An 11,088-nucleotide genomic window follows, 5' to 3' on the forward strand; every position below is an offset into this window, starting at 1 on the left:
TACACAGACTTGAACAAAGCATGTCCTAAAGACCCATTCCCCTGCCTTATATAGACTCGATGGTGGATGCAACTGCCGGTCATGAAATGCTAACCTTTATGGATGCATCCTCAGGATTCTAGCAGATCCAAATGGAACCTTCAGACCAGGAGGATACTGCTTTCATGACACCAACATGTATTTACTATTATACTGCTATGCCTTTCGGTTTGAAAAATGCAGGTGCAACGTACCAGAGATTGGTGAATAATGATGTTTAAAGACAAACTGGGGGACACCATGGAGGTATACATTGATTATATGGTAGTAAAGTCCAAGAAGGTTGAGGATCATCTCCGGGATATTGAAGGAGCATTTGATATCCTGGACCAGTACAATATGAAACTAAATCCTGCCAAGTGCTATTTTGGAGTGGGGGCAGGAAAGTTTTTGGGACATATGGTGACTAAAAGGGGGATAGAAGCAAGCCCGAAACAGATCAAAGCTATCCTAGATATCAAGTCACCGTCCAACATGAAAGATGTGCAAAGATTAACAGGACGAGTAGCGGCATTGAGCAGGTTTATATCAAGATCCTCAGAGAAATGCAAGGAATTCTACGATATCCTGAAGAAGAATAAGAAATTCGAATAGGGAGAAAAGCATGAAGCAGCCCTACAGGAATTAAAGCAATATCTTTCAACTGCACCTTTATTGATGAAGCCCGAGGATGGTGAACCATTATCCCTATATCTTGCAGTATTAGGGAGTGCAGTAAGTGTTGTTCTGGTAAAGGATCATGAAGGTCAGTAGCATCCTGTCTATTATGTTAGTAAAAGTTTATGTAACACCTCGTAAAACCACGACCAATACTATAAAGACACGTGTCATGAAAGGTAAATGTGTTATAAACCCGGATCAAATTGAAAGATGTATGGTAGGATTAAAAGGGTCAACATGTTAATTTATACCTCTGAGTGACCTATTTATATATCTCAAACCTTAATATATTTTATAAACATCTGATATATATTCAAATCCGGTTATTTCTGATAGTGCATAATTCAAATTTGCAAAAGAAATGGAGCCTATGAGTTTTACGACAAATTCTCAATTAAAAACTTTCTTTAATAAGTCCAAGAGCTTGTAAGTGCATGGCATCACATGCAAGGGCATGCAAGGCCTGATTACATGGTCCCCTCTACTGGAAAAAGACATAAGATTCAAAGTTATAAAAGTTGCATGGTCAAAGCTTAAGAGTTTAAAAATTTTTGTCTCTGACCAAGGGTTTACGGACCGCAAGACATCCTCCTTACGGCCCGTAAGGAGGCTTAACTGGGCGATAACTTTTGAAAAGCGGATACGGACCGCAAAGCCAAAGGCTTACGGTCCGTAAGACCTGTAACTGGGCAGATTTTTGGACAGCTACGTGTTCAGCCTGTTGCACCGCCATTGTAACCTTGTATTTCAATACCTGGGGCTTTGCAACTGGTTTTAACCTATTAGGGACACCTTGGATGATCAGGGAACATGTGTAGACCTTGTTGTAGTGATCTTGTAAGATCAAAACTCATACATAAGGAGTTCTTGATGCACTAGTTCATTTGCTCACTTTCAAAATCATTCACCTATTATTCTCTGGAGCTCTCTGGTCTTCAACAAGCTTCCTTAAGTCTCAAAAATCGTGCTTAGGACCATTATTAGGAGACCAGTAAAAGATACTTGCACTCGCTGATTGAGATATATACTTTCTCAGGTAAATACTTTTAACTTATTTTCCGTTATACGGGCTTGGGTTACGGTATATAAAATACCGCTTGGTCGGGCATTGAATTTTTAGTCATATGAAGGTTAATTTATTGAGATGACCCGTTTAATCTGTTTTATTTGTTTTAAGCCTTTGGGGGGTTAATGACCATGTCCTGGATATCCTCGGCTTATTCATTGAAATGGCTACGACTTAAGCACGGGGTATAGCCATACACCTGCCGGTGGGTATGTAAAAATAATATAACCGCCTATTCTAGAATAACTCGCCGCGGGATATATTATGTGGTGTGTCTTTTAATCTTTAACCCGGTATTCAGCCCGGGCTACTGAACGTATAACGAACATGTAATTCTTTTACAAGTTTATATATAAATAATTATCCCAAGTTATAAAGGATAATTTGTGCCTTGTGCATTTAAATCAATTTTCATAAACATTTTCAAAATGAGTCCGTTGATTGTATTTACCAGTGTAAACTGACGTATTTTCCAAAAGGCTAAAGTGCAGGTACTAGGCGGAATAGGTTGGCTACTCCTGAGTGAATAAATAAGAGTCTTGCAAGCCTTAACACTTAAGATCTGTTGAACAATGTTTTTTTTATCTTTGATCCGCCTGTGGATCCCTTACAACTGTTTTGTAACAATTGACATTACTATCATTCGGTTTGTAATAATTTTATCTTTCAACTTCCGCTGTGTATTAAACTGTTATAAATTGTCTATGATGATATCAACTACGTCACGATACTCCCCACCGGGCCCACCGGTAATACGTGGAAATATCGGGGTGTGACAGGTTGGTATCAGAGCCAGCATTGAGTGAATTAAACACTAGCCTTTTGTGTTTAATCTTAATGACACATTTTGCACATTCCTCGACTTCCGAGTCTAGGCAAAGAACTTAGGACTAATCCTAATTTATTTTATTTTGTCCTTTATTGTTTTTTTTACTTTGTTGTCCTTTTGTTTATTTTGACAGGTTCAACAAAATGCCACCAAGGTTCAGAAGAGGAGGACGAGGCAAGGCGCCATTTACCAGCCACGATCATGAAGCCGGACCTTCCCACCGGCGAACTACATCTGTTACCATGAGCACAAGTCCTCAAGACAATTGGAGGACTTATTTGGAGCCCGCGAGACGATCTGTTTCACTAAGTTCGTCACCCTTTTATCATCATTCCTTTATGTAACACCTCGAAAATTCATGTCTAATAAAATAAAGACACGTGTCATGTGAGACAAACGTGTCAGGAACCCGGATCAAATAAGGATATATGGTAGGATTTGAAAAGGGAGTCATGTTATTAAAATACCTCAGAACGACCCAAGGGCGACATGTTATTAAAATACCTCTGAGCGACCCAAGTGATAAATCCCAAGACTTAAATCATTTTGATAAACATCAAATATATATTTAACCGGTTATTCCTAAATAAATAAATTCCATTCTTGTATGGAAATTGGGTTCTTTAAAAATGTTCCTACAAAATCCTGATTTAATTCTTGTTTAAAAGAAACTCAATTTAGTTTAATAAGTTATGAACAACCTCCATAAGAATCCAAAGGTGAAGTCTTGATGTTCCGACACTTCAAAAACCTTGCACAAGGAGCCAAAGTGGTGTAAGTGCATGCAAAGGCTAAGCAAAAGGGGCCCTCAACTGAAAAGGATTGCATGGGATTCGGAGTTTACAAAGTTGCATGGTCAATACTTGGAAGTTTACAAATTTTTGGTTTCTGGTCATCGGATACGGACCATATGGCCCTAGGCTTACGGTCCGCAAGCAGCGTATCTGGGCGCATCAGACCAGGGTCGGTTACGGACCACAACCACCTAGGCTTACGGTCCGTAAGAGATGGATACGGACTGTAAGGAATTTGGCTTACAGTCCGTAAGCCTGTCGCTGGCAGTAGGTTTTGGACAGTTGCCTGTTCAGCCAGTTCCACCGCCTTATTTAGGCGGTATTCGAATTCAGGGGCTTGATAGGCAGTATATAGCATCATAGAGACACCTGGGATGATCTTGTAACAATCATAGACTATCTTGGCTTGATCTTGTGCTCCCTAGTTCACTATATAAGGAGAAGGAGTTGTGACAAATTCACTTGCTCATTTCATTTTCACTCAAGACCCTTCTCTAGAGCCCCTCTGATCAGCAACCATCTTCCCTTAAGTCACTAATCATATTTAGGACCATTGTAAGTGTTCCTAATCATTCTTAATTAAGTTTAGCTTAGTTAATTAGCTAAAAGTCAAACCGTCGTAATTAAGGTTTGACTTCGAGATTAAACAATAATTACTCAGTCCAATCTCGAATTAAAAATACCTATAAGTAGGTAATTATGTGGGTAATAAGCCTTTAAAAGGGTATTCTCAGATTCCCACTCTAACTATGTCAATTATCGGGTCAAAACTTACTTTAAAAAGTCAACAGGAAGCTTTATTTCAAATTAATACATAATTAGTGGTATGTGCGCGACTATACATATTTTTACAATGAAATTACACACGAATTGGTTTTAAATTTATAAAAGTGATTATTACTTTTACATCAAAACACACACGAAAGAGGCAAGTGTACCCCGTCATATATGTAGTAAAGTATCGGTAAGAACCAAGTATCGATCCACGGAAATGGGCGGAGAAATAATACTAGACCTTTGCCACTAAATTACCGGTAAAAACATAATTTGTTTTGGCTTTAATTAATCTAAAGTAAGCATAAATAAATACTTATAAAACATAGTAAATTATATATAAATAGCCTTGCTTAATACACAACCAAAGCATGTCAACTAAGTCGGTTTTGGCACTAGAAGCATTCGGTCAATTTTCCATTTCGAGACAATTAGTATCCCTTTCGGGAATCCTAACATGACAATCATTCGGAAAGTTAAAACGATAAACACACTTTAACCACCTAAAATTGTTCTTTAACGTACGATTGATTAATGTCTACAAAAATCTCCTAAAAATAAGTTAGTCATCCGTTAGGAGTTTTCTAACCTCACTTAATCAAGGAAAGCAACACCGATAAACACAATGCAACCACCGAGACAAGCATAAACTAGATTAAATCACAACCGAGTTCATTTTACAAATCTTGCACATAAATTCACCAAGATAGCAATTTTGGCCGAAACTACTAACTAAGCTAACAAATCATGGCAAGAATTCATAACAACACCATCTAACCCGTTAGAGTCCTTCCGTGAGGGCAAGCCTTCTTGATTAACAATAATTACATTTTATTAAACCACTAACCCGTTAGAGTATCATGGTGCCCACATTTTAACCAAGTTAAACTAGTTAACCAAACTAAAAGTTTACTAATACATGATTAAATAAGCTTCATTTTGCAACTATCTTACCTAACCAAGCACTAATCATCCAACACAATTACTTATAATCAAGAAATCAATATCAATAACAAGGTTGCAAACTAATCATCAAAGATAATCATAGAAAACACTTCCAAATTTCATTACAAACATAGATTAACAGACTAATAGCTATAATCAAGCAAGGGATTGTTGTGTTTTTGCCCAAAGGCTACAATAATACATAAATATTAATCTAAATGCTTGAAAGATTAACAAAAACATGGAAAGATTAGAAAACCCAACCATAAACAAGCACAAGATTAAGAATCCGGATAGTAAATGAGCAAAACCGGGCAATGTGGCTTGAATCCGAGTGAAAGCAGAAGCCTTCGGAGCCTCAAAATCGCCTGCAAAGCTCTCCAAAATTCCAGAGTTACTAATAGAATTGTTCTGTTCTGTTTTTATGCTTTTTCCATGTTGCACGGTCGTTCTTCCGATCGCACGACCGTGCACTTTAAGCAATTATTGGTGGTGGTCCACCATACTGCGTGACGTCACAGAACGTTGACTGGTCTTCGGACACGCACGGGCGTTCTTCACCGAAGTCTAGTTGCACGCCTGGTCCTTTGGTCGTTCAGTTCCGATGTCTTGTTTGGTTGTCGGATCCGCACGACCGTTCCGCATACGGCACGACCGTGCCTTTTCGGGTTGGCCTTCAATGCCTTGCACGCGGAGTTGCACGCCTCGTTCACTGCCGGGTCATTCAGGATCATCGGTGACGCACGGTCGTGCATGAGGTCGCACGACCGTTCCAGACGCCCAGGTCAGTTTTCTTCACAGAATCTTCGCAGCTTCGTCGTTTTGTCCGGAAAGTCCTCGTTTTTGCTATCATCTTGTCTGGTATGCTGTTTTAGGCCTGTAAACAAAAATGTAGATAATTAAGTATCCGAATGACGGTTTTACGGCCGAAAACGCATAAAATAGGGGTAAAACGGGGGACTAAAATATGTGTAAATTAGCGAATATCAAATCTCCCCACACTTGAACCTTGCTTGTCCTCAAGCAAGCTGAACTAAAAAGCAATAAAAGACGGAAACAAACAAGAACGATAATTTACACACTATTTTATTGAAAACTACTATAAACGGTTAGTCGGTTTGTCGAAAGACAACATCAAAAGACTCAAACCCAACAAGCATATGCAATTATAAAGTGACAACAAAAAGCCGTGACTTCACATTTAATCGACTCAACATGTTAATCTTCACGCGACTCACAATGTTCACACACACTCGGTTTTATTTATGAAACATACATATAATGTGTATGTGCAAACACTCAATGCCTCGTCAATGAAACATGCAATATCATAAGCTTGTCATAAGATCTCGTCTCCACCAACTAACATGCAAATAAGTGTAAATCAAGAGGTCTTTGCGGGTTGTAACGTTAGGCTTGGGCGAAGGGTATGGAAGTAGACATATAAAGTGGCGAAAATGGCTAAAACTCGGTAGTAGCGTTTAACTAGCAACAACGTATACAACTATACATACAAATGCCTTGAAAAGGCGACTATTGCGCAATCGAGCTTATCAACGAAATTTTAACATTTAAGTGTTCAAAATTGCTCGATTTTATCAACTTCACCCTATTTTAGGGTGTTTTATTTTCTGTGGTTTTTTTTTTAGAAAACATACTATACAATAAACTGAAACAAACGCTAGTTAAACGATTATTTTGTCCGAGTTTCAACACTAAAAAGGGTTTAAAACATACAAAGGCTAAATTTGGCTAAGTGGGCGATAATGTGGGTAAACAAAGGTAAACGGGAAGGCTCGACATGGTTAATCCTAAAGGGTAATATAAGGTGAACGGGGAGCACAACACAAAGAACAAGGTTTACAACAAAGGGGTAATCTAAGTGCCTCTATCACTTTTACACAAATCCACAAGTTCATGGTTTTAACAACCATACTAGTGACAAGTTCTATATTACACATAACATCCGGCTCACTCCTATATCCGAAATGAACAAATATATAACAATAGGCTCAAAATGCTCACGTAACGGATGGAATGGGTAAAAGTGTGAAAACTATCATGTAAGTCTTTCTTTGTTTGTCACGCTTTCCGGTTTCCTTTTTCAAAAATATTTTGCTTGTCGAGTTTTTATCAAGTCCGAAGCTTTCTAAAACACAACCAACCGGTTTATTTACTAAAATATATACAAAATACAGGTATTTTTGAATGATTTTTCTGATTTTTTTTTATTTTTTATATATATATATATGAGGACAAACAAAGTTAACAAAGTTAACCTCCTCCCCACACTTGAACTTCGCATTGTCCCCAATGCGAAACCCGAAATATAGAGAAAAAGGATAATAGTACTCCCCTCAAGATGATATCTGAAGAATCGAGACTTCCAAAGCTGTGTCTGTCATATGCTCCGGTCAAAGACTTGATAGCCAAAATCTGCAAGTATGTCATATGGTACAACAAAACAGAACAGTAATAGAATAAACACAAATAAACCATAATGTACATAAATACTACCAATCCAAATAACGACATAACAGACGGTAAAGTGTTTGAAAATACAATACAATCCGAGGGTGTTCGACATACTAAGCAAAAAGAACACCCGAAATGACAAGTACTAAAATTGTAGGATCGTTTGCTGACCCGATGAATCGTTCAGAAGAGATCTTAGACTAATCCAGAGGCGGAATTCATTGAATTAGTCTTCGTAAAGCTTGATTTCACACTTTAATGTCTCCTTTATTGATTAATTGTCAGATTACAAGAACTTGGAGACAAACGGGCAGAGCTTCGCTTTTTCACACACACATCCGTACTACTCTGTCTACTGGAACCGCCCATATGACACCTATATATAGGAGTCAGGAACCGCTCATATGGACAAGTCCATATGAGCGAACCAACTAATTGACAGATGGGCGGTCCACTTAAATGCCACAAAAGCGGTCCGACTCATTTACCCTATAAGCGGTCCTAATACTCTAAACACATATACAATACGATCAACCCTGTCCTAAGACTCGAACTAAGATGTAGTCGACAGACAACTGCACCAACAGACTCCCCCTTGAATGTTGACGGAATCTTCAGTGAGAGTCTTCAAGCATTTCCAGCTCTTCACTCTTGTTTGGTCTTCTTCAGGAACCCAGCCTGGAATCAAATCTTTTATCAGGAACTTCCTCCTTGAATCATATGCCTGGAACTTTCTCTGGCTCTAACTTTCATCAGACTCCCCCTATCATCATGCTGGGATCTCTGTCTGGAAATCGTTATCACCATTGAAATCAACTCCTGGCTTTCTCTGTAGCAACAGGATTAGAAGCCTGCAAAACTTAAACACTCTATCACAAACCAAAATAATTGTGATTCAACTTAATGAATCAACTAATCATTGACAATTTTTACACTTAAACACTTATTCACAAATTTGAAACATCTCAATTTCTGATTCAACCTAATGAATCATTTTAAACATTTCAAAAGATTTAACCAACCCGTCTGTTCATCAAGTTTAGCCTTTGAGATTTTGAAAATCAGCTCTTCACCATCAGTTGTCGAAAATCTTTTTGGATTTTCAAAATACAAACAAAAATACAATATTTTTGGATTTTTGAATTTTGAACAATACAGAAATGAACACTATTTTTGAGAGATTGTGCAAGAGGATCATATCGGGTTTTTTGAGACATATCACCAACACCGTTGATCTTGATTAATCAGCAAATGTTAAAAACAAATTTACTTCTGATTGTCAGTATTGTTGTCCACTTAAACCTCTACACAAATTTTCAATTGATTCAAGATACGTATTTAATGTATTAGCACTTAAACTTATTTGAGTGTCCCACCTCTTGAATATACTCCCGTATCCAGATCCCAATATTCTGATCTACAGGTAAGTATAACTACAAATGATATCTGTATATAAATTAGGGGAAAAATGCGAGAACTGAGGGATCTCAGGTCAGAACTTCCGTTCAGCAGAGAGATATCAGCTTCGACTTAGCAGTGGGTCCCCTTTAGAGGATCTTTTCAGCTACAACAACTGATCATCAATTTTATTGTCTAATCAGCTGAGGGCTTTATGCTATGTTTCAAGCATATGAAGAAAGTATTAGCCAGGGACTAGGTCAGAACTACTGTTCAGCAGAAGTCCCGGAATAATACCCCAGACATCAATTGAGTACAAGAACCTGGTATTCCAGAATAAGAAACCTTTCAAACGAGATTTCAGGGGTTACCTATATATCCAAGTAGTGTTCCCCACAAAATAAGTAAGTTTTGATTTTATGTTTATATCTCGAATACAATTTACTAACTGTGTGAAGCCTACTGACACATCATTAGTAAGACTTGTTTAAAAACAATTTTGTCTTTACAAATCTCTAGCATGCTGTGATAGTCCACCGATGTACTATCATCTCCTCTTTTTGCAACAAAACTCATTTTCATTTTTCAATGTTTTTGACATTTTCAAATTTTCTAATTTTTTTAAAATTTTACTCCCCCTAAAATCAAAATATGTTTCAATTTTGATTTTCTGGGAAAATTTGAAACAAACTGTACAATTCTGACAACATGATGAGAATCACTTCAATTCTCCATCCATATGGCATAAACAATCAGAACTCCCCCTCACAACAAACTAATTTCCCATTGTGATCTCAAAACACTTAAGTTTGTTTCAATCAAAATGGTTTTTCCGGAAAAATTAGTTTGTGTTCAAACCATTTGTAGATTCGGGGTTATCTCATCATCTTGTTTTCTTCAAACCTTTTAAAGATTTATCATTTCCAGTTTGATCATAAACCATCAGTAGAAAATCAAGTACAAATTAATGTCCCTGATTTACCACGTACGAGGCGAAAAATCACCAAAGTGAAATTTCTCAAGAAATGTGCCGATTCATGATCCACGATACCATCTTGGGATCTCCGGCAAGTCAGGTTTTTCATTTAAACAGATTCACCCAAGCCTGACGGTCCTTGGGTGATTTCGAATTCTTGTTCAACAATGGTGGAAAATTTGCATCATCCATTGCTAAACCTGAATTCTCCTTTTTTACCTCAACCAAAGGCTCCCCTGGTTTTGACGAACCATAATCATTGCCTGCAGATGGCTTGTCTGACTTTGATGAGTCAGATTCATCGCCGGGAAGTGAAAACTTCACTTTCTTCTTTTTCTTCTCCTCTTTTGTCCCCAGATTTGTATCTGATGAATTCTTTTTGCTTGTCTTTGCAACTGAGGGGGTAGATTCATCAGAACTTTTATTCTGTGTGTCTCGTGAACCCGAGGACAATATCTTCTCGAGATATTCTCTTGCTTTCTTTCTTTTCTTCCTCAATCTGTCTTTCTGCCCCTGTGAAAGCTTGACTTTCTTTTCTTGAATTTTCTGTTCTTGAACTTTAGGTTTTAGAACCTTCTGTTCCTGGGGCTTGACTTTGACTGGAATCTTTGCCAATTTCTGAGAATTAACCCTCAATCTGTCATTCGATTTCCTTGGGCATTCTCTGGCAATGTGACCTTTGATGTTGCAATTAAAGCACCTTCTGGTCTCATAACTCCAACTCCGGCAGTTAACAGCAATGTGTCCATGATAGCCGCAGCTGTAACACACTCTGTTATCGTACCGTATGCCACCTTCACACCAAACGCTCAAATCATAGCATTGTCTGGCTTGGTGATATTCCTTCCTCAAGTTTGCTGGATTTGGCTTTTGAGCACTGTGGTCCGACCTGCACCACTTATTACCAACAATTTTAGAATTTTCATTTTTTATATTTTTTAATTTTTTCTTTTGATTGAATGAACGATCTGATGAATTTTTTCTATCTTTTTGAACAATTTTTTCATTTTTAATCTTTTGATTCTGTTCTGCTTTCTTCTTCAAAGGTTTTTGCTTCGAGCATTCACCCTTTTCAGTTGATTGCAGAACAGTTTTCTGAAATTTTTCCTTTTTATCATCAGATTTTTCATAA

Source organism: Helianthus annuus, chromosome 2 (assembly GCF_002127325.2).
Source record: "Helianthus annuus cultivar XRQ/B chromosome 2, HanXRQr2.0-SUNRISE, whole genome shotgun sequence".
Lineage (NCBI taxonomy): Eukaryota > Viridiplantae > Streptophyta > Magnoliopsida > Asterales > Asteraceae > Helianthus > Helianthus annuus.